Genomic DNA, 14,683 nt, shown 5'->3' on the forward strand with positions numbered 1-14,683 from the left:
CTCGGGTTTGATAGATCCTCGGGCACTGGCGGCCAGCGAGGGGCCCTGGCCCTGGCTCCCCAGTCCTGTGCCTCCAGCTCGCGGGGTCAGGGGGACATGGAGCGCTCTGGGGACAGAGACCGAGCCCGGTGAGGCCCCCTCCCATGCAGCAGCCGGCACAACTGCATGCCCGGGGAACTATGGGCACAGTGGTCACTCCCCTGCAAAGCAGCATGGCCAGCGCTCCCTGCAGCCAGACCCCCAGGGCCACGTGCGGCCCTCGGTCCCCTTCCCCTCCAAGACGGGGCCCAGACCTCAGCGAGCGGCCTCCCGCTGTCACCCAGCAGCCGCAGCAAGGGGCAAGGAGCGCCCTGAAACGAGCCTGTGTGTGGGTGGGAGCTGCAGCCGTGGGCGTGCCGGCCCCAGCACCTGAAGGAAGGACGCGGGCTGCACAGACCCGAGCTCGGCCGGACGGGTTGGACTTGGCCGCACGGGGTGGAGCCAGCCCTGCCCCCTGCGCCCCCGCTGCCACCCCAGCTTGAAGGAGGGTGAGGCCTCGGGCAAGAGTGTCCCCGTGGGCTCTGGGGGTCTCCAGGCTGCCCTGTTTGATCATTACAATTGAAAACTGGTGATGACATCAAAGACAATGATTGCACACCTAATCAGGGTCTCCGTGAGCTGCGGGAAGGAGGTCAGATTCTGGTCCGACTGAAGGGACTGGGGCCAGAGGGTGGGGGGGGGGGGGCCACACGAGGCAGAGCGCCGCAAGGGTGAGCGGTCCCTCCTCGCCCTGCGAGCCCTGGCGGCTCACGGGCTGTGGCAACTGAGGCTGGCTTGCCGCAAGGAAGGGGGCGACCTCCAGGGTCCCTGCCGGGACATGCAGACAAAGATCAAGGAGAGGGCTCTCACTGTGACGACACCGGGGCCTTTCTCCCTCCTGACCCTCCGCAGTCTGCGGGCAGGGTCTCTGCAGAGGTGGGAATGGAGGACCGGGGAGTGGGGGGCCAGCAGGCTGCAGGCAGGGTCTCTGCAGAGGCGGAAACGGAGGACCGGGGAGTGGGGGGCCAGCAGGCTGCAGGCAGGGTGGACCAGGCTGTCTCCCTCCTGCCCCGCTGGAGCCCCGGGCCCATCACTCGCAACGCCTGTGAAATCACACTGGTTGGAGCCCTGGGGGGCGATGGTCAGGATCTGAGTCCTGTCTGAGCACGGAGGCCACTCTTGGCCCTTGAAGTCAGGGGTGGCTGGTTCGGGAAAGGCTCACCCATCCTGGCAGGAAAGTCAGGGAGCAGTGACTGAGGACGCAGCCCCACCATCTCCATCCCCGCCCTGCCAGCCTTAGCATCTGCTGCTGGAAATGGGGACGAGGGACAGGCATTCACATCAGGGGGTACATGGTTCTCGGGCCTCATGGCACTCCCAGGGTGACCCTTGGGAGGACCCTGAGGTCCCGAGACAAAGAGCCCTGGGAGGAGGGCCCGCAGCTGCCCGCGCAGCTCTCCCAGGGGCGGCCCCGTGGCCTGTTTCGTCTGGCATCCGCCGGGCTTCAGGCACCGGCGTCATGCTCTCTGCCGTCCAGGGGCAGTGGAACAACAGAGCTGGCTGCCCTATCCTCCTGTTCGCAGCAGATGCTATCGTTCCCTGGGTGTCATTCCCTCATGGATCAGGCAACACAAATGTGCTGGTCTTTCCTTTGCTTTATTTCTTTATTTTGTTATGGTTTAAGTTAATGCTATTAAGCAGTCAGACGCTGGCCCACCCTGGGTCTCCGGGGAGCAGGGTCCTCCCAGCTGCAGGAGAAGGGCCGAGCCACAGCCCGGCTGGTGCCCACCCAGGGCTCAGGCACACAGGAGCCCGCCGTGACGGGCCCCGCGGGCAAGGCCCGCGCCACCACCTCCCGGCTCACAGCCGCGGGGGCCTGAGGAGCGCCCTCAGACGCTGCAATCTTCCCACGTGTGAGGACGTGGCCGCCGCAAGTCACATGCCAGGTCCTAGGCACAGGCAGACGTGAGAGCCTGGGAGCCCCAGGCGGAGACCAGGGTGGGGGTGAGGGGCTGGGGCGCGGAGGGAGCCGGAGAAGTGCAGGCCATGGCCAGCAAGGCAGGTCCTGCAGTCTCTCTGGGACACTGAGCCCCCAAGGGTGGGAGCTGAGCCTTGTCCACCTCTCTGCCCAGCACCCAGCCCGCAAGAAGCCAGCAACAAGACAGCTGTCGTGAGGGTGAGCCACGCTCAAGGTCGCCCAGCCCCACAAGGTCACCTCCTCCCAGAAGCGCCACCCTGGGCTCCTTCTGCTTCTCGGGGTTGGTACATCAAGGGGGACCCCCTGGATTCCTGCCTCCCCCAGAGGAGCAGCGGGTACTGATGCAGGAGCCACACGCCTGCCCCAGCCTCCTGTCTCCACACGGTCCGCTCGGGGAGGCGACAGAAGCTCAAAGGCAAAGGGCCTGGTGGACTCACTCAGACGCTGACAGCATGTGCTCCCGAGGGTGCAGCCAGCAGACCTCTGCACCCCCACCCTACTCAGCCTGGGACCACCACACACGACCCTCCGCCCGGGGCTGCATCCTCCCAGGGGCTCCCCCTGCCCCGCCCCAGCTGCACGGTCCCTGCCTGGAGACAACAGGCGTATCTTGTCCCCTTTCATCTTCCAGGTTACGGGGAGGAGAAAAGAGATCATCAAACATCTAATGATTTAAGAAATTATGGACAAGTGAACGAATAATATGCTTTTTGTCTCTTATTCACAACAACAAAAGTCAAACACCAAGAGGCAGAATGGATAGTTGTGCTAGCAGTTTGGGCCTTTTTTCCTAGGCATTGCTTTTTCTTAAAAAATAAAAATAAAAGTAAATCTTGCAATTATATTTAATTAAATCCCTTGGTGACTTTAATTAAATCCTTCCCGAGAGAATGTTTTCTGGAAGGAATCTATATGTCCAGTGTCAGGATTACATGGAAACCAGGGCTGCCCAGGAGAGGCTCCACCCAGCACTGGGCCACATTCACACGCCCAGGAGAATCGGGGGGCTTCGTCCCGAGTTGAGGACTTGGATGCCGGACTGACCATGGGTCCCACTGCCTCTCCTGGGTCCTTCCCTGTTTCTCCCAGCAGTGACCGTGGCCCTGGCACTGCCCGTGAGGCCCTGCTGACTAGGGTCGGTCACTGGGCACACGGGACACCTGCGTGTCTGACCTCAAACTCCAGCCCCTCCAGAGGCAGAGCTGAGACCGCGTGGCTCAGGTGCCCCCAAAATCACCTCACCAGCACAGAGCAGCCCCATGGTCCAAGGCCCCCTGGGAACAGAGATACTCTCATCAGGCAGGACATTCAAGGGCTCAGAGGTCACCTCCAAGGAGCTGGCAAAGGCCAAACCTTTTGGCGGGGGGCAAGTTTAATCATTTGTTGCATAAATAACAAATAAGATTTATTTCCCAAATATTGCATGGGTCATTCTTTTTCTTTTTTTTTTTTTCTTTTTGGCTGCACTGGGTCTTTTTTGCGGGCTAACACGTGGGCTAACTGCGGTGAGCAGGGCGACTCTTCTCGGGGTATGCAGGCTTCTCATTGCGGTGGCTTCTCTTGTTGCAGAGCTTGGGTTCTAGACACACAAGCTCAGCAGTCGCAGCTCCCGGGTCGGAGAGCACGGGCTTCAGTAGCTGCAGTGCACAGGCTTCGTTGCCCCACGGCATGTGAAGTCTTTCTGGACCAAGGATCGAAACTATGTCCCCTGCATTGGCAGGTGGTTAAGAATCCACTGCACCACCAGGGAGTCCATGCATGGGACATTCTTACTCTGAAAAATTGCCTGTCACTGATCTGAAGTTCCACTTTGCCTGCGTGTCCTGTGTGTGAATTGCTCCCAGCATCCACCGCACAGCTCGTCCCTATAGACCCCTGGCCGCTGGTTAGGGACAAGCCACCCCCAGGGCGCACGGAAGGAGGCACTTCAATGCCAGTCCTGTAACACGGCAAACCTGCCCACCCCCAACATTGCCAACAAACTCTGTCTAGTCAAAACTATGGTTTTTCCAGTAGTCATGTATGGATGTGAGAGTTGGACCATAAAGAAGGCTGAACCACTGAAGAATTAATGCTTTTGAAGTGTGGTGTTGGAGAAGACTCTTGAGAGTTCCTTGGACTGCAAGGTGGTCAAACCAGTCAATCCTAAAGGAAATCAATCCTGCATATTCATTAGAAAGACTGATGCTAAAACTGAAGCTCCAGTATTTAACTACTGATATGAAGAGCCAACACATTGGAAAAGACCCTGATGCTGGGAAAGATTCAAGGCAGGAGAAGAAGAGGATGACAGAGGATGAGATGGTTGGATGGAATCTCTGATTCAATGGACATGAGTTTGGGCAAGCTCTGGGAAATGGTGAGGGATTGTGAAGCCGGGCATGTTGCAGTCCATAGGGTCGCAAATAGTTGGACATGACTGAGTGAATGAACAACAACTACAGAAGCAAGCCCTGAGCAGAGAAGCAATAGCATGTGGTTTATTTTAGAGGGGCAGAGATGCTGGCAGGGAGATGGCATGGCGACACGGGAGGAGGAAGGCAAAGAGGGGTTTGGTACATATTCAGTAACCACAGAGAACAACCAGAGTATCATTCCTCCAGAAATATATGGGAAGTTGCGTACAATGCCTACCTCAGAAATATTCCAGCCAAGGCCTGAGGAGGCTGGGCTGCTTACACCCAACACCCAGCAGTTATTGGTTAGACCCTACATTGTCAGTTGTTTAGTCATGTCTGACTCTTTCTGACCCCATGGACTGCAGCCTGACAGGCTCCCAGAATACTGGGGTGGGTTGCCATTTCCTTCTCCAGGGGATCTTCCTGAGTCAGGAATCAAACTCGGGTCTCCTGCATTGCAGGCAGACTCTTTACCATCTGAGACACCAGGAAAGCCCAGACCCTCCATTACCAGATATCATTTCCTGGTCAGGGGCTCCAATAGCCTAATGACAGATTCAAATGAACAACTATTTCAACTAATAATAATGTTTTAATTTTATTCAAATAATGCCATCTCAAGAACACAGATGTATAGGCACACATATACCTTTATAAAATAAATACATGTTAAGTATCCATTTTATATTTATATATTTTATATATATATATATATATATATACACACACTCACATAACCTTTGTAACATGTGGGTACACATATGCATACATATATATATATATACACACATATACATGCACATATATATATCATATCCATTTTATAGATATAAGGAAATTGAAGAGTAGTGAGGTAGTATGTGAAGAACAAGAACACATTCTTTAGCACTAGATAGATAGAGATTTAAACCCTATCTTGGACTGAAACCAGCAGAGTGACCCTGGAGAAGTTATTTAACCTGTCTGTACCTATAATTTGAGGATTATAATGCTCCTTTCCTCAGGTATGTAGGAGGACTAAATAAAGTAATGTTGTGATAATAGCAGCTACCATTTGGGGGAATCTACCCTATACCTGGCATTGTGCTAACATTTAGTGTATGTTACTGCATTTCACTGTCTCAGTCTTATGTGATTAGTTTAATATTACACTTCCATAAGGATCAAGCGAATTGAGCAAAGGTGTGTAAACTGTATAGAGCACATGGTGGGAAAGAAACAAAGACTGGCTGGTCTTATAAATCCAGAGGCTGAGTAAGAAGCACTGCCCAGGAGGAGGAAGACAAAGAGGTGGGAGGCAGGGGTGAATGTGACACTCCTCTTTCCACACCTCTGCAGGAGATCAACTGCAGGATCAACTGCTTGACAGACTGCACCTTTTAAACAACGTTCTTGGGTTGTTTCTACCACTCCCATAAATCAGGCTGTGTAACAGTACACTATTTATTTCCTGAAAGAAAAAGATTTGATTTACCTATTTACTTACAGGGCAAGAGTAATATTGTGCATGTGTGTTCAGTCGTGTCCAACTCTTTGCAACCCCAAGGACTGTAGCTCACCAGGTTCCTCTGTCCATGGAATTTTCCAGGCAAAATACTGCAGTGGGTTACCATTCCCTACTCCAGGGGATCTTCCCGACTCAGGGATCAAAACTGTGTCTCTTGTGTCTTCTGCATTAGTAGGTGGCTTATTTACTACTGAGGCACCTGGAATTGATGCTTTTGACCTGTTCCGTTGAAGACTCTTGAGAGTCCCTTGGACTGCAAGGAGATCAAAACTGTCAATCCTAAAGGAAATCAGTCCTGAATATTCATTGAAAGGACTGATGCTGAAGCTGAAGCTTTAATACTTGGGCCACCTGATGCAAAGAACTGACTCAGTGGAAAAGATCCTGATGCTGGAGAAGATTGAAGGCAGGAGAAGAAAGGGAAGACAAAGGATGAGATGGTTGGATGGCATCACTGACTCAGTGGGCATGAGTTTGGGCAGGCTCCAGGAGTTGGTGATGGACAGGGCAGCCTGGCGTGCTGCAGTCCATGGGGTTGCAAAGAGTTGGACACGACTGAGCAACTGAACTGAACTAAGATACCTGGGAAGCCCCAAGAGTAACTTCATCATGGTCTAAATATACATTTACAAGTAAAGGCAGAAAATCAATGAGCAGGGGAACAAGAGATGACAGACCTGTGCACTGTGCTGTGTAAGTGAGTAAGCACCACCACCTGACTTTTCCTGGCCCCTGAGATCCACGGTCATTTGCTAGGGCTACACCTCAAAATGAACTCCAAGGGAAAAGCACGCAGAAATGGAAAAGCCATACTAGCTTTGCTCCTGGCCCTTGAATCCATGCAACACAATTCTGGCATTTGCTGTCCCTCCACCTGGAACAGCTTTCCCCCAGGTAGCCATGTGACCCACTCCCTGACTACATCTATTTCTGCGATCAAATGTGGATCCTGAGACCCTTCCAGCACCTTATCCGAAACAATGTCCTCCCGACCGGCACACTTTCTCTCCCCAGTCCTGCTGTATCTGTCCTTCGTGGCATTCAGCATACGTGACACTTCAAATGTCACTGAATTCCTTTATTGTTGCTGGTAAGTCACTGTCATAATCAACTCTTTTGTGACCCCACAGACTGTAGCACACTGGGCTCCCCTCCTCCAGGGAATCTTCCCAACCCAGGGACAGAACCTGTGTCTCTTACATCTCCTGCACTGGCAGGAGGGTTCTTCACCACTAGCACCACCTAGGAAGCACGTCAAAGTTTGAATCCACTCATTTTAAACTGTTCATCCTATGGTGACCTCATGCTACACTGGGAGGACTGAGATGGTATCACAGTTCCCATTCAAAAGATACAGAAGCTCTGGTTCAGAGAAGTTAAAGGGCTTGCCCAAGGTCACGCAGCCATTTAGTTGTTGGCGAGGAGGGGACAGGTGGCTGAGGTTAGAACACAAAAATTTGGATTTGAATCTAGCAAATGTTTTCATAGGCACAAAACAGGCAACTGATTCCAAGCACATCACCACCACCTGCCACAACACCTTCATGGTCACAGAAGACGGCCATCATCCATCAGCGGTACACCTTCCGCCGGACCAGGACTGGCATTCCAGTCAGCCTGCATCGAGCAACAGATGTTTAAAGAGATTAATCTGCCTACCTGCCTTCTATTCTATTGCCTCTTTTGTCTTCTCCTGGTCACCTGTCCACAAGATGGAGACGACACATGGCTTAAGTTCTAGAAAAGGTCTTTAGGGATGACTTACTGAAAAGCTTTACCAGTTGCTTGGCACTATTTCACAATATGTACAAGTATATTACTGTCATTGTGACATATTGCACTGGAACGAATTGTGTATTTTATACACATACACACGCAGAGTCATAAAATAGGATTATAAATTATGTGTAAGAACAGGAGTATATGCCTTAAAATATTTATTTCATTGCCATTACAGACACATCTCATATTTATACTTTATAGAAACTAGAAAGAATGAATCTAATCTTTGATACTAGAGGATTACATGTTTCAGAAGGTCCTAAATCTTTTGTGACTGCAGTATCAGATTGAGGAAACTGGTCTTGATAACGCATGTGTTTTATTTATTTGTTTTGCACAGGCCAAGACCAGAGAACTGTCTTCCTTTTAAGAAGTATTTCCAAGGAATCTGATTTATACCCAAGCAATAATTGTGAGGCATGATTATTTTGCAAATAGGTAGGCATGGTAGAATTTCTTTATACCTGATTTCTCAGTAACCACCTGGGGTTCTAATTAAAATTCGCTCTTGGTATATGTAATAGCATCTGATAATGTTATCCTTACCTCATTATGTAATAATTACATCTGTGGCTTTTGGTTTTGTTTTTAATTAGCTTCTACAATTTTCTTACAAATGATGTGGGGCCAGCAACACAGCTCACTTTCTAAGATATAAAAAGGTACAAAGGACATAAAAAGCATCCAGAGTTAATTAGAACACCATGAGTAAAATGTCAATGGCTTGAGATGGATAGACTGGGTTGTATTTTATGCATTCTGTTCTCTTATTCATCAGCTGCTATGACAGGGCTGTGCCCACGGCAGAGGAAACCTCACGGATATTTTCAAAGGCAGACACCTGCTTCAAGTGGTGCCACTGCGTGATCCTGACTTCATGGCCTTTAGTCCTGTTTCGTTTACTTCACATCAGAGCCTTGCACCCCACTCGCTGTGGAAATCTGGAAAGCTGGAGGGGTTGGCACACGGCGATAGGCAGTATCAGAGAAAGAACCAGAGGAACAGGACGTGGGGCTTAACCCAGGCCCCGGTGACCCATCTGAGGGGGAGAAAGGAGGATGGAGGTCAGCTGTCATGTCTAACCTCATCTCACCCCTTGGACTGGGTCTGTGCAAGAGAAAGATTTAAAGTCGTCTGCTTCAAATTTAAAATGTCACATCACTTTATATGAAAAAGCTGGGGAGGCCAAATGACATCTGGGCTACAGTAATTTTATATTCAAAATAAAAATTCAGCAGACATCTGTTGAGAACATGAGGCTCTGTGCCAGGGGATTGTTCTTGAGCCGAACATAATAATGCCTTAGTTGTAGATAATAACTATCTTGTTTCCTAACTAATTTGCTAATTCAGTTTTACCTCCTGGGCTTGAGACCTGTCACATCCCTGTTTAAGAACCTTCAGTGAGGGGGCTTCCCTGGTGGTGCAGTGGCTGAGACTCCATGCTCCAAATGCAGGGGGCAAGGGTTCGATCCCTGGTCAGGGAACTAGATTCCACATGCCACAACGAAGACACGGCACAACGAAATAAATAATTTAAAAAAAAAAAGAACCTTCAGTGGTTCTTTTCTACTATCTAGGAGATCAATTTTAAATGTCTAGACTGGCATCAAAGACTTCCGGTTAAGTCCCCCAAATATACATCTTGCTGGGCTCTCTAATGTTCCTCTTAAAGAACATTCCATTCCAATATTTCTGGTGCCAGAGTCAAGCTTTATACATTTCTACTTCTGTGCCTTTATCTCTCTCCCCTCTGCTCTCCACACCCTACCCATACAAACATAAAGCCTGAGCATTCACTTCATGCTCTTATTTCTTCTATATAAGCCTGACAGATCCTGGTCTTTGCACTGCAAGCTCCATGTGTCACTATTTTGAGTGTACAAAGACTCTGTGACTTCGTACATGAAAGACCTACTTAGGAGCAGTGGAGAGCTGAGTGCTAAATCATGGTTTTCTGAGTCAGAAAACCATCACCCCACTCTCCGGGTCCATACTTGGTTGCCTGCCTTCATGTGTAAGAAATATATAGGCCCACATGCTGCAGTCTCACTCACCGTGATGACCCAGTTAGATGTTCCAAGACAGTTTACACAGAAAACAGTTCTGAGTACTGGCCAAGTGAGGAACCTGAATGAGAGCTTTATATGAACCATCTCACGGGGACCCTCACAGCATCTTGTGAGGTTAGGGTTAGGTAGGTTAGGGTTATGTATATCCTCGAGAAGATAGGTAATTCAGGCTCAGTGAGGTTAAATGACTGGTCAGAGGTCACATAGCTAGGATGGAACCTGGCAGGGCACATGTATTATTTCACATCCCTAGCAATTACTGGTAAGGGATCCTCTCCCCTGGTCACTGAAGACCATTCCTACAAGGGCACGGCTCTAGGAAAGTCTCCCAAAACTTGCATGGCTGCAGTTAGGCAGTATCCTGCCAAAAGTTAGAGACTCAGAACAATTAGCAAGCTTGTGCATTCTCATTCCCAGGTTGGACTGTAGGGCTTAAAGTCAAATTTACTGGAAGAATCATGACCAACAGATGGTCTCATTCAGAATACCACTCTTTTCCTTACATTCTGTCTTCCCAAGGAAGGAAAGGCTTGGGGATGACTGCAAGCATGATGTCCTTGCAGGCTTCCCACATCTATCAGACTGAATGGCCATCTTCAACCTCATTTGCAGAGCTGTCTGTCACTTAGAAGAACAACAGTAACATTAAGTCATGTGATTACCACAAAGACATTGTGAGATAAGAGAGAACAGTGGTGTTAATGATTTTCAGTGTTCCCAACCGTAGGTAAGGAAACAGAAGCTTTGAATGACAGAAATTATCCATGAGCTTGTAGACAAGAAGAAAGGGTATAGACAGAGTTCTGTTTCTTGATCAGATTAGCAGTGACATGACATTCCTTTTGTTCTCACTCATTGAGCTGTGTATTCTGCTTCGTGCAATTTTACATGTGTAGCACACTTGCAACAGAGAAAGGGTAAAGATGCAACAGCAGGACGTGATTTAACTGAGTCTCAGGACCGTACGTGTCTCATAGACACACCTCACAATGTACGTGTTTCAGACACACACATATGTTGTTCCTTGTTGTCTTTGTCAGGGCTGTGTAGTGTTCCATTTTATAGATTTACAGGAGTTAACTTCACAGTATCTCCTAACTGAATTCGTTGCTAGTCTTTGGTGTTACTTTACGTACTACAAAACAATCTAAGTACATGTTCATATGTGCATATGTATGGGTAAAATAAATTATTTAAAATATCAGTCCTTCAAAAGGACCCTGGGGTCTGGCCCCTCTCCTTCAGTCCAGGTCTCACAAGCAGGGTGGAAAGCTCCTCCTCCCTTCTATAAAAGTACTTTCTGTAGTGATAGCTGTCAGTGCTCTCTTTCCTCTTTTGATTCCAGGGAGGCCAGAATGCAAAGGCATGCATCTACTCTTCCCCACTGTGTCTTGATTTCTGAAGAATAAATGATGAAGGAATTCTTGTAGTTCAAAAAATAAAAATAAAATATTCGTCCTTGACCAAGCATTTGTATTAAATTTGATAGTTACTGTCAAACTGCCCTCCAAAAATCTGTATCCATTCTTGATAAAAATTCTTATTTCTTCACACCTCACCAATACGATGATAAGCAAACTGACAAACCAATCCAACCTTGACAAACTCCTCACTGGTGTTGTAATGTTCATTTCTTTAATTATACATGATGCTGAGCATTTTTCCATATGCTAATAAGCCAATTTTATTTCTTTTTTTATCAATCAGCTTATTCATGTTTCTTTTGACCAAATGATCTCTTACTGATTTGTAATAGCTCTTTATGCAGGAGACCTGGGTTCGATCCTTGGGTTGGGAAGATCCCCTGGAGAAGGGAAAGGCTACCCACTCCAGTATTCTGACCTGGAAAATTCCATGGACCATATAGTCCATGGGTTGCAAAGAGTCGGACACGACTGAGCAACTTTCACTTTCGCTTTATCTGTTGAGAAAAACAGTCCTTTAAGTGTCATTCATTACACTTTTTCTCCTGGACTGAAATGTTATATTTTTATGTAGCCAATTTTTTCAGTCTTTTCTCTTAGACCTTTTAGGTTTTATGACTTGTTTAGGAGGAAATTCTCCCTTCCAAGATTGCTTAAGGACATATTTTCTCTAATGCTGCATTCTTAAGGGTATTTGTCTAATAAGATTTTCCTCTCTCTGGGCAACCGAATATTGTCAACAATTTTCAGGTATGGTCCTAACCAGTTGAATCTCATACCTAAAGGGTTCTTTAATGTGAGCTTCCACAAAGACGATCAAAAGATCTAACTGAACAAGACTATTGCCACTATATAATATGGCAAATAGAAAGGGTTTACTCTGTGAGGCTGTCACGGCTAACGCCATGGCAGGCAGCCTAGATTAGGAGTAGGCCTGGTTTCCCAGGGTAACATAATTATCAGGCCTCCTGGAGCCAGCCAATCAACATATGCCTAGCCAGAGAAAAGGGAACCTATCAGGGGAAAGCTGAAAGCCCCACGTTGAGCCAACAAAAATTACCTTGCAACTGTGTAACCTATCAGCTTGCGCCAACTACCCACTGTGTAACCAATCCGATTGCGCCAACTACCTGCTGCTTATTTTGACCTAATAAATACCCGAGAGAACTGAGGCTTGGGGCCTTTCGTCCTCACACACCTGGTGAGGGCGGGAGGCCCTGGCTCGAGTCAGTAATAAATTCCCCTATTGCGAGTTGCATTGTTTCGAGGAGTCTTCTTTCCCGACCGGGGACTCGGACTATGGGCAGAACATACTGAACAAAGGACTAAATTTTTATATTGTACAACAGACTACAGATACTGTTTGGTGGGTTTCTGCTACCCAACAATCACTCCTCTTCATGAAGGAAATGAAAACAGTTAGCCAGACATAGTCTAAGCTCTCATCTAATTCCTCTTCCTTTTGCCTTTTCTAAGCTATTTTTAAAATTGAGATATAATTGGCAAACAACATTGTGTAAGTTTAAGATACACACCAGGTTGATCTGATACATTTACTTATGCAATGTGATTATCACACTAATCATATTAGCTAACACCTCCCACATGTCACAATGATCAATTCTTAAATTCTGTTAATTTAACGTCATACCTTCCCAGTGATCTCGTCTGAAACGCTTCTTCATGTGTCAAGATCTTTATTACTTTTGTGGGGTTGGCAGGTTGAGTCTCCGTTTCTGCTGAGTAAAAGGGTCAAAGTTCACTCAACATACAGAGGCTTTACCTCAAGGATTCCAAGGAAGTTTGCTTCCTTCAACAGAAGATGAAACATCTGTGCGGCTAGTAAGTGATTATCCCAAGACGTTTCCATTTGCTGTCACTCCTTCATCACCTTGCCCTCTGCTGTCTCTGGTTTGGGGAAGAGAAAAAACAGACTCTAGCAGTCATAAGACCAACCACTGCCATTAGAGCCGATACACAAACTACTACCTCACTACTTCTTACACTGCTTACAGATGAGAAAACAGAGGCCCTCAGAGTGATCTGCCCACCATGCAAGGCCAGAGAGACATACAGGTAGGAACTAAATCTAGGTCAAACTGCAGACTGACCTCTTAAGTATCACACAAGATATCCACGTGAGAAATTAAAAGGTACCACTGGGCCTCAATAGAGAGGCAAAGAAAGAAAACCTTTGCCTGAGGAGATCCACAAAAAAGCAGACCTTTGGGAAGGGTCTCAATATTACCAGGTGCCCCCTCTCCCCGGGTTTAGCACAACAATAGTCCTTTACAGAGAATATCCTACACCCGCTCATTGGAACAAACAGGGCGCCCAGGCAGGGGCTCCCCTTTCCCTTGCTGGCTTGTTCTCTGATAGTTGCAGATGGCGGCGTGGCTGGTTGACTTTTTGTCTAGACAGAACCGACTCCCCACAGCTCAGGTATCTGCCTCAGATGCTGCCAGGCCACCTCCACCTCCTCTCTTCCCTCCTCCTCACTACGCAGTATTCTCCGGGCTGCTGCCATCCTGTGGAAAGGAACACATCAAAGCCAGATGGAGTCATTCTTTCTGGGTGCCCGTGTCCTTTCTCTCTTCTCCTTTTCCTGGAACATTAATATTAATAGCTTGTTTCTTTGCAGCTGCTTTCTTCTCCAACCTCAAGGGACCGGAACCTTTTCCTGGACTTTGTGACAGATGGAGGAGGCCTTGTTTGGAGGCGGGGAGAGACGCACGGGGGGGAGCACGGGCGCGGGTGCTGTCTCTGGTGTGATCCCGGGCCGCCCAGTGCAAGCACGTGATGTGGCTCCAGTGCCAGCCCAGTCCAGCCAAACATTCCATGTAATATGCGTCCTTTCGGAGGAGGGGGAGAAAGAGATCTGCAAACAATCTAGCCAAAGGCCAGTGAGATCATCCCTGATCAATAACCAGTGGTTCTGCCACCAGACTCTGCACTAACATCTCATCTCATATAATCATCATAATTCTACCAGCTTAATATAGGTGCCCCCTTTAATAGACAGGGAAACTCAGGCTCAGAGGGAGGCAGCCACTTGCCTACATGTCACACAGCTTGGGAGGTTGAAAGTTAAAACTCAAATCTCCTTCTAACTAATTTCCCATATATTAAACCTTTGTCATCAACTGTTTGCTGTCCTGGAGCCTCTATTCAGGCTGAACTCTCAGAAAACAGAGACAAGAAGAAAGGCTGCTTTTGTGCCCGGTGGACCCCATAGCATCAGCACTTGAGAGCTGACACAGTAGGACCAGACTCTGTGGGTCTGACTTCTCCCCTCTCACACCCACTCCAGTCAAATCTGACATGGTCTCCGAGGTTCATGGAAGCTCTGGAATGGAGACCCGTGAAGCCAGAAGGCGTTGGCCAGATCTGTGCTCACCAGCCCTCAGAGAATGGTCGATTGCCCCACTGCGCTTTCCCACGGTGGCCTGGAGGGCAGCCGCACATCCAGAATAATAGGAGGAGATGTTCCAGGCTGACTGGGGT

Source organism: Cervus elaphus, chromosome 10 (assembly GCF_910594005.1).
Source record: "Cervus elaphus chromosome 10, mCerEla1.1, whole genome shotgun sequence".
NCBI classification, from domain to species: domain Eukaryota; kingdom Metazoa; phylum Chordata; class Mammalia; order Artiodactyla; family Cervidae; genus Cervus; species Cervus elaphus.